General features: G+C 44.6%; 1 protein-coding gene across 7 annotated transcripts in view; it reads left to right on the top strand.

Annotated features, from left to right (window-relative positions):
• Window positions 1–1,656: 1,656 nt before the first annotated feature.
• RNF152 (ring finger protein 152) overlaps window positions 1,657–14,994 on the top strand; it is a 55,964-nt gene continuing 42,626 nt past the window's right edge. Inside the window, exons 1-4 of one of the 7 annotated variants that reach the window (XM_082234692.1) lie at window positions 1,820–1,928; window positions 2,397–2,486; window positions 3,816–3,940; window positions 13,306–13,390. The gene's annotated coding sequence lies outside the window, so the exon portion shown is untranslated. Of the gene's footprint in view, window positions 1,685–1,790; window positions 1,929–1,951; window positions 2,276–2,396; window positions 2,487–3,073; window positions 3,147–3,815; window positions 3,941–13,305; window positions 13,391–14,994 lie in introns of those variants that run through there. The other 6 variants (XM_082234690.1, XM_082234688.1, XM_082234687.1 and 3 more) reach the window with 6 other exon arrangements.

Genomic DNA, 14,994 nt, shown 5'->3' with positions numbered 1-14,994 from the left:
CATGTTGAATGTCTGGCTGCATGATGCAGCTGGTGAATGACTGAGGGTGGAAAGTGAGAAACCAGTAAAATAATTTGCCTCTGCGCATAGAATCATAGGGTTGGTGTGGTGATCACACAGGGTCCCCGGATGTTTCACCATCTATTGATCCCTGTGCCACCACTTGATTTCTCGCTGCCACCACCCAGGCTCTACCGGGTACAATATTGAGTCCAGTCAGGGTTAAATTGGAACATAAACTTCTGTTTATTTATTGCAGTTTAACAAGTGTGTGGTTTCATAAATGGTATCGGTCAATTACTATCATGGGGTGACTTTCCAGACCTATAACTTCCGCTACCTGCTCTCACTCACTAAACCACCTCTCAGATATTTACTTGTCTTCCTAGCTCCCAACTGTTCCTGATTCAGCTTATTTCGCTACACTAACTCAACCTACCCACAGACTCTATCCCAATTCACTCCCACTCCAACCAACCACCCAACTCCTCCCTTTGACCCCTCCCAGAGCTGGTTTTATAGTCCCTCTGACTCCACCCCCCTGGATTCTGATTGGGTAACCTGTTTAACTGTCTTTGTGTGCAACTGCTGCAGGTGATGCGTTGCAGACATGCTCAGAGGCACTCTCTCCTTTTTTACGTCCCAACACTGAATGGAACTTAAGGAACTTACTCCTCCCCTTGCCCGCAAATGAAAAACAGGGATGGGGAGATTGTTAGCTGCATGCAGCTGCAAAAGCAACCCGATTTACAATGTGTTAAGATTTATTTGTTTTGTTATTATTATTATTAATTTATTTATACCCCGCCCATCTGACTGGGTTTCCCCAGCCACTCTGTGTGGCTCCCAACAGATTAAAAACAGAATAAAACATCAAACATTAAAAACTTCCCTTATTAATTTTGTTCTCTGCGTCGTCTGATGTGTCCACCCGCTACTTAATAAATGTCATTCCTATCCCACAGGGAGCTCAAAGTGGTGTTGTACATGGGGTTCTCCTTCCTCACCCCATCCTCCTTCATGGCTGGGTGGGAATTTGAACGCTGGTGTCCCCAGGTCCTGATCCAGCCACCGTAACCAACTACAATGCACAGCCACTGATTTACCACCGAATCATGGAATTGTAGAGTGGGAAGGACCCCTGAGGGTCATCTAGTCCAACCCCCCTACAATGCAGAAATCTTTCATCCAACATGGAAGTCAAACCCACAACCCCGAGATTAAGAGTCCCACAGTCCTTGGTACGATCGCCCAGAATTAGCAAACTATATAACATGATGGCTTTTTGGATGGTCACAGGCAGCCTGTTGGCATTTTTGCACGCGCAGAAACACACGTGCACCACATAAAATTGCCCATGGCAACTGTGAACAACACCTTGTGCGTCTGATGAAGTGAACTCTGGCCCCCGTAAGCTTATTACTTTACAATAAACGTGTTCTTAAAAAATAAAAAATGCCACACGAGCTGTTTGACAGTGGAACTGCCTGCCACAAGACTTGTTGGACTCTCTCTCTCCTTCCATGATCTAGCTGAGATTCCTGCTTTGCACGGGGGTTGGACTAGATGACCCTCGGTGTCCCCCCCACCCGACTCCACAACGCCGCGACTCGTTTGAGATGCTTCCTCTGCCTCTGTCGCTGGCAAAAGCCGGCGGAAGCTTGAGTTGGATGGGCGGGAAATGGTTCGTTGGTGGGGTTTTTTGGGAAACGGGGAGGGAAGGTGAGAGAGGTGCGGGGGGGGGAATGTCAGGAAAGGGGCGGGACGCGAAGGGAGGGGGCGGATCCTTCCCGTCCCGCCTCCAGTTTCTTGTACATTCAAGGCTCTCTCCGGCAAGCATCCCCCTCCCTCCCTCGCCTCCTCCGTCTTCAATTTGCTGCCGACGGCGGATCAGGCAAGATTTCAGAGGCTGCAGGCTGCGTGAATGGGTAGGAGCTCTGCGGAGCTGTGCAAAACGCGTGCTTGCTTTTAAAACCATTATATATATATATATTTCTATCTGAAAACCAGCCTCCAAAGTCATATCCTGCCTCAGCTCCAGCTGGCTTGCTAGCAGGGGGGCTGCATTTGGACCCCAGAAAAAGGGGGGGTGGCGGCGGCAGAAATAAGCGCACACTATGCATATCTCGGAAATCTATGCAGAAAAAGGCCAGCGAGCGCCGACTTTCCTCTTCCCTCCCCCAGCTTTAACCTTTTAGCCTTCCCATCCAAACTGTTGAATGCAGCAAAGGCAGCGAGAGTCTGATTGGAAAGGAGGGTTTGTCATGCAAGAGGGGTGTGTTTGTGTGTTTGTGGAGAAGAGTTGTTTTGTAATTTCCAAGAAAAGCAACAGAAAAGGGTGGGGGGAAATATACATATATATTAAAAAAAGTCTGCTTCCTTCTCCTCCTCCTCAGGTTTTCTGCATATCAGGGCTTGCAGGAGCAACTAATGAGCCAAACCTAGCCCTGTCTACTCGGAAGTAATTCCGTGGGGCTCACTCTCAGGTAAGCGGGGCGTGGGGTTGCAGCCTTACCTGGGAGTAAGCCCTACTCAGCAGGACTTATCCCTTGAGGAGGCATGCATAGAGGGTTACTCCGCTCATAGGCATATTGGGGGGGGTGTGTCTGGGGATTGGGGGGCCGTTGGGCACGTGCAGTGGGGTTTGAGTGCTGGCAAGTTGCTTGTGTGTGAAGAGAAGGGTTTTGGTGCGATGCAATATGTCCTTAGATGCCTTCTCTGGAGCAGTGGCCAAATCTGCGAACCGGCAAGCCTCTACTCTCTATCCACCCTGCTCACTCTCTAGAAACAGTTAAGGAGGCATATATATATACATACATACATATATATATATATATATATATATATATATATGTGAAATCACTCCCTACTTTAAAAGCAAAAAAAGAAATGCAAGCGAGCTAGCTATCTTGTAAGCCACCCAACTGCACCTTTTGGGGGATGGTTGTGGCTGTGTTATGTTTTCTTTTTGTACCTCCCAGCATGGATTCTCTCCCCCCCCCCAACACCTCTCAGAGGAGGGGCCAGCAGAAGAAGAGACAGATGTTTGGTTTTGTGTGTGTGTGTCCCTTTCTTTTTCCATTTGGACAGATTCTGCTTGACAGGGGTGAAGCCGGAAGGGCAAGGCAAAAGAGCAAGAGCTTAGGGTATATGTAGCACTGCGGGTCGGGGTTTTTTTTTTGGGGGGGGGTTGTTTTAAAGAAAGAGACAGAAAAGGCTTTGCTTTGTTATCCTTGGGAGGGTGAGGGTAAAAGGCTTTTGTGCTTTGTGCCGTTCTGAAAACCCATGCGCCCTTTTCGCCTTTTATTTTATTATTTTAAAAGGTGGTGGGGGGGGAGCTGGTGGTGGTGAGTTGGGTTGCTAGGGAGTGGAGGTGATGGTGACAGAACAGTCTGATTATGCAAGTTGATCAGCGGCTGTATTTATATATAGCTTCATCCAGGCAGGCAACTATATTCTGTCCACATCAAGTCTAATGTGTAATAGCTACAGGGTGTCTGTTTCTCTTGCTGGCGAGGAGGGGGGGGTTGCCCGAAGGGGTAGGCTGCTTCATGAAAGAGCGATGGAGAAGATTTTAACTTGCTTGCTCGTTAAATAGAGATCCGGCAAACATGCAATGGAATATTCTCCCGTCAGTCCCGTTTCATGACTCTTCGTCCCCCCTGCCCCTCTCCCCTTTTGGTCCTCCGTCTCCCAATAGATGTGCAAATCCAGGCTAGAAAAGGGACACTTTGGTTTTTTAATTTGTTGTTGTTGCTGCTGCTGCCTGCTGCTGCTGCTGTTGTCTAACCCTGGCTTCCTGTAATTCACTGCAGGCAGAACAAAGCTCTGTCACAACTGTGCTTCCTGGCTGTCGCCTCCGCCTGTAAGCAGCTGAACAGTTCGCCTCCTTGATATCATCATGCAGAAAAGGATGAGCGAGACGCAATGAGAGATTCAGGTAATGCCACCGAAAATACGTTCCGTATCTGTTGCTGCGTTAATGCTGCTATCTCTGGAGCAACGCCATGCGCCGAGATCTTGTTGAACTCTGTGTCTGTGGTTGCATCACCACTGATTTTTAACTGAGCAATGCTGAGCCCCTACAGTTCATTAACACAGACCGTAAAACGAAGCTGGAGTAGAGACTTGTCTCTCTTCCTCTAAAAATGCCTCTCAAAGGAGGCAAACGTTCAGCAGTCTGATGGGCTTCTTTCCTCCCTCCCCCCGAAGCTATTTTGCTTTGACAATGGCAAAGAAATGAAGGCAACTTGAAATCTCTCTTCCTTGTCCATCTATTTATGGAAACAAAATTCTGGTTTTGTTAAAATCGGGGAGGGGGCGGCGGAGAGAGGATATACTTTGTCTCATTAGGAAAGGTTGCTGAGAGAAAGCAAACCGGATTTTAAAAGGTAAACGGATGACTCTCGCTGTGGTGTTTTGTTCCAACAGGCAATTTCACCGAAGTGACTTTCTTTGGAAACAATTCAATCTTTTGCTGGAATAGGCTTGGAAATTGGTAAAAAATTTGAATGCAGCAAAGTTGGGGTGGGGGAGTGGGGGAATGCAAGGGGTGTGTTTGGCCAATATGTGGTAAAGGAAACACAACAAAGAAAGCTGAGCTTTTATTTGTTAATTAAGCTGTCGAGCCTTTGAATTCACAAACGCGTTTCACTATTGTCTTGGCAAATTATTTATGATTTGTTATTTCTCTTTGTCCTTCCTCAAACCGACGGTTCCAGGTTTGAAGAATCTTGCTCATGCCTTTTGAATTATTCCCTTGGCATGATTCTATAACATACATATTTTTAAATCTGCAGCTTCACTATGTATACAGGTCTTCTGCAACCTTTGTACCCAGGTTGAGGTCACAGTCCCCTCCAAGGGATTATCACCAGATCTCCTCTCGCTGGTTTTCTTTAAGTACCATTCTTGTACTTAAAATTACTGCTCTTTGTTAGGAACTTTTTGTGGGGAGAACTGAGGAGTCTTGCAACATTTTTATTAAAATAAATAAATGTACCATTAATAAGATGGCAACCAGAACCTGGATCTATGTGAAACAAGCAAATAAGAAGGGGGGGGGGGCAAATCCACCCTCCCCCACTCCTCTTGTGCTCCTTTCCCACCTTGTGCCTTCATTTGCAATAAAATTAAAGAACTCGGGGGAGAGCTTAGCTAAGTGGATAATTCGTAACAGCTGCCGCTTTTCCAAGGTGACATTTCTACAGCTGTCAAGGAAAGCAGAGAGAGAGAGAGAAAACTTTGGGTGCAGTCTGTAATGCGCTGCTCCTACATAATCAGCATTTAAATAACTACGACTTGCATGGGACCTGTTCTTAGTGGATAATATGGTCCAGACAGGAATGTGTTCAGGGGAAAATATGGAGGTAGTTTGTGCAATGACCTCTCTGAAAACCAGTAGCCTTGTGCTCTGGGAATGTATTGGCTGTCCCAAACTTGGTGTGAATGTTCACATCTCAGTGGCAACAATCTCAAATGGATTTTGTGAATGTCTGAAAGCAGTCTTATTTCCCTAAATTTTTCCGGTTATCACTAGTGAATCCTCACCAGCTCATCCGGGCTACTGGCAGCATTTCCTGGTGTGTCTCCGGGTTCTCTGAATAGTCACGAGGCCTGTGGAGAGTTCACCAAATTGTAAAAACTCACATAATGCAGAGATGAAACCCCGTACTGAAAACGGTTGCTTTTCGCAGTCCATGATGTGATTTCCATTAACTTTAATGGGATTAAAGGTCATCAAAGCACACAATGCAGCAACCTAGCTGAAGCTAACACAGTTCTGGATCTGGTCAATGCCTGGGTGGGACACCACCTAGGAGCTTTGTGCATGAGCTTGCTAGAAGAAAGGTGCAAGAGAAATATTAGAGTAAGAGCTTCTGTGGTTTAGTGTGAGTGCATAAGTTGTAGTCTGCGTTTGCATGTGATGCTAAGCCATAGATGAGCTGCAGCAGAGGTGGTTTTAGGGTGGTGCCACCAGGGCAGCCATACTGTAGGGGGCGCCACAGCAACTTTGTAGAACGGAACTTGAGAGGTGGTATGTGCCAAATTGTAGTGTCTCACAGGGTGCCACCAAAATTTGAGAGCCCAAAGTCTGCCACTGACCACAGTGAACCTTTGGCTCACACTCCTCCTCCTCTTGAGGAGCTTTCACTTGAACCACAGTTGAATGCTATGTCTGTCGTGGTTGATCTTCCAGTTCGCTGAAACAAGCTAGCCGTTTTAAACTTTGGCTTGAAGTTGGCTTGTTTCAGTGAGTCATTCTTATCTGGGTTTGCATGTCACAGCAAGCTGTGGTTAATCTGACGGAGAGATCTTCTCAACTCCCTCTTTGGAGGTCCGGTGGAGTGGCCAAGGGCAGGGAAGGCATGCAACCCTATGGCTCGCTGTTAGAGATCCTCATAATACTAAACCGTGGCTTACCGTGGTACACCGGCAATGTGCTGGTACTCAGAGAGGAGTTGGCAGCCTCCCTGGTCTATACTTCTGCCATGGTTGGATTATATCATAAGCCAAATCTTGATGGTGGCGTGAGAGTGAAAAAGACCAGATAGCAGATGTAGTGGCTGTGAGCTCCATGGAATCGTGGTAACCCGTTATTTGGCTTACTGTAACGTGCAACCAAGGCCTGAGTGTAAATGAGGCCATAGCCTGTTTTCTGACTTTGTACTAACTTGATTTCAACATTTTTAGACTCCTGTGGTTTAACTGTCCCCTAGATGTAAGAAACTTTGCTTGCACAACTTGCAGGTTTTGAGCGAGGACGGAAGTCACTTGAGCACATACATAATTTCTGTTTCAGTCCTGTTTCATCACCTGTCTAAAACTTGAAATGTATGCTGGGCTGTTTTGTTGTCCGGACCACATGCGGTGTGTGTGTGTGTGTGTGTAGGCAGTCGGAACTGTTTGTTATGGGGCTGAAAATGTTTGTTATGGAGTTGGAGCTGTTTGTTATGTGGCAAACACAGGTTTCCCAACTTTGGGTTTGCCTTGCAATGCCAGTGCAGGGCAGGGAATTTTTTCAGGAGAGGATTAGCAGGTGGGAAGGAGTTCTTGTGATTCCACCCTACCAGTTCTCCTCTGCAAGTTCCCCCTTGGGTCAGTTTACTCTTTTTGCCTCCCTCCCTGTCTGTGTGCTTCTGCACAGCTTGCTGATCTGGGTGTGCTTTTTGACTGGAAAAAGAGGCAAGGCTTGAGCAGTGATACCAGCAGCCACCTCTGGGGCTGGCAGTTCTGCTCTCTATATTGAGTATGACTGAATGGTCCATTCAGCCACAAAAAAGGAAGTTGAACCAGTCAGTCCAACATAAGTTGATGGGAAGCAGGCAACACAACAGCAGTGAACCATTCAGAAATGCTGTGGGCTTTGGGCTTCCAGAAACTTCTATTTCTTGTGTTGTGCTAGGAGTTCTCTAGCACAAAGTATTGGAATTACATATACAGTGGTGCCTCGCAAGACGAAAAGAATCCATTCTGTGATTCTCTTCGTCTAACGGTTTTTTCATCTTGCGAAGCAAGCCCATTGACAGATTAGTGGATTAGCGGCTTTTATCGGCTTATCTGCTGATCGGATCAGCTGATAAGCGGATTAGCGGCTTAGAAAAAGGGGGGAGGAAAAAAAACCAGCAGGAACTCGCAAGACATTGTCGTCTTGCGAAGCAAGCCCATAGGAAATTCATTTTGCCAAGCACCTCCAAAACGGAAAACTCTTTCGTCTAGCGAGTTTTCCGTCTTGCGAGGCATTCGTCTTGCGGGGCACCACTGTACAGATACTTGTGCCTTCTCTCCCTTTCACTCTGTCCCCAAATTTGTGAGCAGTGTTTACACTAGATGTTGCAAAGAAATGATGTGCTCGTGGACAATGGAGACATGCAACAACTTGGAAGATTTCCAGGGAGTAGTCTTGGCAAATTTGGTGACCCCACATGGCTGCTTGGTTTCTGAAACATACCATACTTCAGAGTTCCTGTTAGTTCAGAGTATTTGCTCTTACGGGTAAAAGTCTACCTCAGGTTGTGGCGAGTACCTGAGTTTGGAGATTTTTGTCTCTCTCTTTTTCGTGCATGCAAATCCTACAGTCTGCAAAACCTCTGTGACTGGTTTTGATCCCAGACTGCTCGGCTAACGGGAGGCTTTGAAACCCTTTTGCACCGTCTGTCAAATAAACGTCATGAAGTGAAATGCATGTAAACCTCTGACTGAAAAGCTCCAACTTCTTAAACTAATTATGTAGAAAGAGATTTTAAAAGACGAGTGATGTTTTCCAAGTATTAGCTACTGTGACTCTGCTGCAAAGCTGACCTCTTTCAAATAATCTCTCACGGTGTAGAGCTTGGTACATACTGCACTAATCCTCTGGGGTAACAATTGTACCCTGTACAAGTAGATTGACTGACATTTTATACAGTCTTAAGAAGGAAAGTGTTGGGGAACGAGCAAAGTTGAAACTGGGAAAATATTTCACAGTAGCCAAAGCCTTTCGACTAATTTGGAGTCGCTGCCTCACTAGAGTACCTTAAAGCATGGTGGGGTTTTTTAAAAATGCCAGCGAGGCAGAGAGGTGGAAGTGAGGGCATAGAGGAAGGAAGTTCTGATGAGATGGAGGACTGGGTTTTCAAAGGCACAATTGAGAAGTTGCAGAATAAATTTGGAGGAAGTGCGGAACAATTTCTCCCAGACTTTGCAGGCAACAGGAGTTACTGCTTGCAAAGTGGGAGAAACAAGAGTGGGTACTTTTGCCTTTGCTATGTATGGTGATTATACTGTTTTCTTAATCACTTTTTGTTTGCTGCTAGATGAGCGCCTCATGACTGGACCTAATGGTCAGGGGTCCCTTTGCCTTTTTATAAAGGTGGGATATAAGTAAACCCTAAGTGAAAACCATGTGTTTGTTTGAAGACCATTACCTGTAGAGGATTCTTCTGCAGATTAGGCTGGACCGGTTTATTTATTTTTTAAAGCAAGGCAATTTAAATCATTAATTTAGGCTTCAATCCTATGCATATTGGGGGTGGTTGAATTAATTTTGGACTTAAACTGAGTAAACCTTCACGGAATGGGCTGCAATATCACAACTGAGTTTTGAATTGTGATTTGTGTTTGTGTAAAAACGAGAAAACTGTGGAGAAAACTTTGATTCAGGTTTAACATCTGCATAACTCTCTTGAACAAGTTTGCATAAAAAACCTTTAAATTTGAACTAGTTTGTTTTTTTTTAAAAATACGATTTTAAAAAATCAGTTTTAAAACTTTATTATTATTATTAAAGTTAATACTTTTGAAGTTTTTAAGCTTCAAAATGTGATTGATTTTTATCCATCTATGAAACACAAGCTGTGGTTCATATTTTGTATGGCTGGAATGTCCTCTTGTCAAACCTCAGAGCTGTTCCTACCCATAATAACTTCTTATGCTGTTCTTGAATAACACCAGCAGGCCATTTCAAGGAAGTTCTCTTCAAACGTTGAAACGTTGACTCATCCTGAAAGTAAAAATTAATTGCAAGGTACAAAAGTTGCCTCAGTGAAGAAAGAACATTTGCAAGTGATAGCTCAGGGGGCGATAGCTTAGTTATTTCTCGGTCACAATTTTCACAGCAAGCTCTTTTCTTTTTACATCAGGTTAAGTGCAAATCATATTTCCGATGTACAGGCTGTGAGCGCTGCTTATTATGTAGCGGAAAGGGCACACTGCTTATACACAAGAGAGATGTACAGACTGGCTTAAGGAAGCCTAAGTTTGCAGAACTACCAAAAAAACAAAAACAAAACAAAGCACCCTTTTGGGGAAAACCCAAGGGGGAGATCCAAAAACAGGGGCTTGAGTGTATTCAGCGACTGTAGAATATTGGAAGCGGGCAGGGGGCAGAATGGATTGGAGTGTGCTGGGTTAGGGCACAGGGAGGACTTTGGCTCCTACACCTTTAATAGTTGTGTAGAAGAGGTACAACAGGACAAGCTATACCTGCTGAAGTTCCTTTTAGTGGTGCAGGGTGCCTGTTCTTTATTCTATGTCTATGCCCTAGGAAGGCATGGCTGGCTGGAGCACAGAACAGCAGGCCTGCACAGCTGCAATGTTAAAAATTTCGGGAGCACAGAAGATTAATGTTGACCAACGAAATGTTTTGGGCGGCAGTGACCACTTGGAAGTTTGCACTTCCAGTTTTTCGTGTTTGTGGTTGCCAGTTGCTCAGGGGCCCTTTCTGTAAGCAGAACTTAAATGTTGTGACAGAGTGGAGGGATGCTGCATACAAACTCAAAAATTATATAAGGTCATGCCTGCATTTTCAGATTCTGATAAGATGACTTTGCATTCTTAATGCTAAACTGTTGGACTGTGCCAGGCTTACAAGCAGCCACTCTTCCTGGTTGACTATTATGGGTAAGAATTGCCCATAGGCAGTCGGGAGGGGAAGCGCTTGTAAATTGGGAGAGAGTCGGTCCTTTTTTCCTCCCCTTCCAGAAGGTCAGATTGACACTGATGCATGTGTGGGCAAGTAGGGTAGATAACTCTTTTGTTGAGAGAGTATTTTTATGGGGGGACTATTTGGGGGCTGATCTTAAACATATACCGCTGTAGGCAGAGACTCATGTGCCTGAATGCTGTCTGCATGTGGAGGAATACACACACACACACACACACACACACACACACACACCCCTACACACAGAAAACAAATTGTATTGGAGAGAACATTATCTTATCTGTGTAGAGACACCCGAAGACACCAAAACCTGCATATATATATATATATATATATATATATGGGAGATGTCCATAATCCAGTGGTGTCCAAACTTTTTTCAGAGAGGGCCAGATTTGATGAAGTGAAGGGCCGTGAGGACCAACCGAAGGGACTACCACAGTTGTTAACCTTTTTTTAGGATTGAAGTTGTTGAGCTTTTTTTTTAGGGTTGAAATTGTTGAGGTTTTTTTAAAGCAACTTTTTTTTAAGCAACATTCGCAATGCTAGAGGTACAGTCCAATGTTCCCCATTGAGATTTTTGGTTGGGTGAGCTTTGGAACCTGTGTCTCCACTCTAACTATTATACCACTGCAAGTTTTTGGTTTTTTTAATCTGGACAGTAAGGATGGGTTCTTTGACTGCTCCGCAGTTAAGAAATTCTTTCCCACTGAACAGAGCCAGAATATATTCCAAAACTGATACCAGGCATTTTGGCTGGCATTTGGTGAATGTTGGCTTGTTGCTTCTACATTTATGCTTCCAACTTTTAAAGCTACAGTGGTACCTCGGTTTACGAACTTAATCCGTTCCGGAAGTCCGTTCTTAAAGCAAAGTCGTTCTTAAACCAAGGTGCGCTTTCCCTAATGAGGCCTCCCGCCACCAGTGCCCTTCTACTGTTCGGCTTCCATTCGTAGACCGAGGTAAAGTTCGCTAACTGTAACACTACTTCTGGTTTTGTGGAGTTCTTATACTGAATAGTTCGTAAACAGGGCTGTTCTTAAACCAAGGTACCACTGTATTTTTTATTCTGTCTGGTTTATGTAGGTGAGAATGCATGTTTTTGTAAGTTAGCTGATTTTAAAATTGTTACATGATTTTTATTGCATTATGTAAAACTGTTGTAAAACATAGATAGATGATAGATAGATAGATGATAGCTAGCTAGCTAGATATCAATATAGATCTATAAACATGTTTACAAACAAATATGTAAAATAATATCTAGTGAACTAGATTTGGTCATATACCACTGATTAGTGATTGCTACCCTGGATATTGATAACAAATGGTTTGGGGGGTTGATATACCTCTGTGCCTTACTTTGCTTGTCTTCCTGGTCATGCTTGGTCTATGCACACAAGAGAAGTGAGCATGGGATGTGTGGAATGGAGGTGGGGACTGCATTTCCACGTATTGGATGGAGCTGCTCAGCTCTCCTGCTGGCTCCCAATTCAGAGGTCACACAGGACTCGGCTATACAGCTGCAAACAGAACGTTTTAAATGTGTTGTAAAGCGCATTATACGGATGCAACACTAGATGGCGATGGTGAGCTATGGCAAATTCCATATATTTTTCAAAATGTGTTTTTTTAATAAAAAAGCATTATCACAACTTTTTTTTATACATGTCTAGATTCCAGCATAGAGTGAGCTGATGGTACAGTGTCTAGAAAGAGAGGGGAATGTGGAAGGACTGAAGCAGGGAAAATTAAGGAAAGGATAAGCGAACAGGGATAGAACTCCTGTTTTCTCCAAGCATCCTATTCCAGTCTATGAAATGTCATGTGGGCAGTATCTAGTTTTATACATTGATCATCCCCAAAGCAGTGACAGTGCAGTTCTGCTGACACAGTGGCAATTCCACTTACTGTTTTACCCCCCTCTTGCACATTCCCCAAATCTTATTCAGTGGTTTCTCACCTTTGGAATATTAATACTGATAATATTTTTAAATCTGGCTAGGTCTCCCCTGCCTCTTTGGCCAGCTTACAACATGTACAAAAACACAACAAAACATCAAAATATCCTATACAAGCAACAAACAGACCAATAAATCAATAAAAACCAATAACAAAAACAACCAAAATACAAATAACAGTAACAACAATACTCAAATTAAAATAACCGCCAGTTCCAAGTAAACATTTAACCAACACCAACCCGACAAAAACAAACCAGAGGAACCAAAATTGGAATTGTTTAAAACATTTTAGCTAGTTGTCCCAACCCAGCAATGTCCCAGTAGCCTCCCAGGAGCCTCTTTTAGCTGTTCAAGGTGAGTCTGAGCCCCGTCCCAAGTCAGGTGGAAATGGGCCTTGCAGCAGGGAGCAGGTCTTCCTTGCAGCACTCGCGGCGGCAGCAATGTCACCCTCAGCCTCCCAGGAGCCTTTGGAAAGGCGTGTGGGGAGCTGCAAAAGAGAGACAGAGAAAGTTCTGTTTGATGAGCACATGCGCCTTGCACTAGCAGAATGAGATCTTTGGATACCACCCTAAGTCCTCCATCTCATTCATTCTGCTCAGTCTACCTTTGGTGACTTGATGCCTCTTGTCAAACTGAAATGGTTGGGATAATGGCAGAGCTCATGGTGAGAACATTAACACCCACCAGATCTCTGTCCCCATCTGCGTGATCTATGTTGTAATTTTAGTTATAAGGCATTTGCCTTTGGAAATACCACAGTAGAGAAGCTGCCCTGAGAGAACTTAGGCCAAGGCAGTCTTGTACATTGTTAGCTATTCAAGGACCATTTTCATGTACAAACTAACTGTTAAGACCATTTTGTTATTCAGGGACATTTTTACTTATGTATCCGTTGCCTTAACGCTGTCTGTTTTGCAGCGTTGACTTGAGCACTCTCTGGCTCCCCTGGGTCATGGGGTATTTTTTCTGTGCGCAGTTTCCGGCAGAGCTAGAAGGATGAAGGGCAAGCTGAAGTTTTGACTTCTACAAGTTTTACATTAAAAAAGGAAACTCAGTTATGTGTAATATTGGAAGGAACGGGCCTGTGTGTCTGGTGCAGTATGATAAAAGTTATAGGTGGCAACAGCAAGAGACATACCCTCAGTTTAAATTAATGGACCTAAGCCGGTCGTGCCGATGAAATTTCAATGGGTCTACTCTGTGTAGGTCTAACATTGGCTACAGTTCTCCCTTTCCACCCCTTGTCTTAATATCTGCATTCTAAATAGGACCTGGTTTTTCCAATGAGTAATCCACTGGGTAATTTCTGAACAGCAACTGATTTTTATTTCCAGAAACTGATTTTTATTTCCAGAGAGTCTTGCGCGTTACTGTTCGGTACATACCCCACCAACCCTCCATTAGCAACTAAAACAAGAGAGCAGGTTTCTGTAGCTGTGAATTGGGTAGAGGCTGGCAAATTAGCACAGATGATCCTGCCGGGCAACTCTCCCAAAACCCTTGGCCCGCCAGTTAATTTGCTTTTTAATACCTCACAAATATGTACTGGAAATGAATGCTAGGCCTAGCCAGAACACCTGTAGGCGTTTCTGTAGCACAAGGCTAGAAATTTGTGCGGTCTTGAGCTTACTGATAATGAGAACCTGCAACAGCTGATCTGCTTCAAGCTGCAGTAGAGAGAGAAGAATTCAACATTTTAAGTAACTGAGTGGCGAAGGAAGCCTTAAAAGCAGTAGCCTTGAGAAATATGTGCTTGCTGGGATGCTTGAAGCCCGAGCCACAGTTTTGTGAAGTCCGATACACTGTGTATGCTTTACTCGTACTCCATTATAGGTCAAACACAAGTGTCATAGAATCATGGAATTGTAGAGTTGGAAGGCACCCCCGAGGGTCATCTAGTCCAACCCCCTGCAATGGAGGAATCTAAACTAAAGCGTCCATGACAGAGGGCCACCCAACCTCTTGCTTAAAAGCCTCCAAGGAAGGAGAGTCCACAACCTCTCCATTGTTTCTTCCATTGTTGAACAGCTCTTACTGCAAGAAAGTTGTTCCTGATGTTTAGTCGGAAACTCCTTTCTTGTAACTTGAAGCTGTTGGTTCAAATCCTTCCCTCCAGAGCAGGAGAAAACAAGCTTGTTCCCCTCTTCCACGCTCCGCTTGATATCAGGAAGTCAAATACAGTGGTACCTCGGGTTACAGATGCTTCAGGTTACAGACTCTTCAAGTTACAAACTCCACTAACCCAGAAAGAGTACCTCGGGTTAAGAACTTTTCTTCAGGATGAGAACAGAAAACGTGGTGCTAAAGTGGTGCTTCAGGTTAAGAACAGTTTCAGGTTAAGAACGGACCTCCAGAACGAATTAAGTTCTTAACCCAATGTAAAAAGGTAAAGGGACCCCTGACCATTAGGTCCAGTCATGGCCGCCTCTGGGGTTGTGGTGCTCATCTCACTTTATTGGCTGAGGGAACCAGAGCAGCACACGGAAACGCTGTTTACCTTCCCACCGGAGCACTACCTATGTATCTACTTGCACTTTGATGTGCTTTTGAACTGCTAGGTTGGCAGGAGCAGGGACCGAGCAATGGGAGCTCACCCCATCGTGTGGA

Source organism: Podarcis vaucheri, assembly GCF_965113315.1.
Source record: "Podarcis vaucheri genome assembly, chromosome: 8".
NCBI classification, from domain to species: Eukaryota; Metazoa; Chordata; class Lepidosauria; order Squamata; family Lacertidae; genus Podarcis; species Podarcis vaucheri.
Note: the sequence above shows the minus strand (reverse complement) of the source record. Positions and strands in the feature narration are given on the sequence as shown.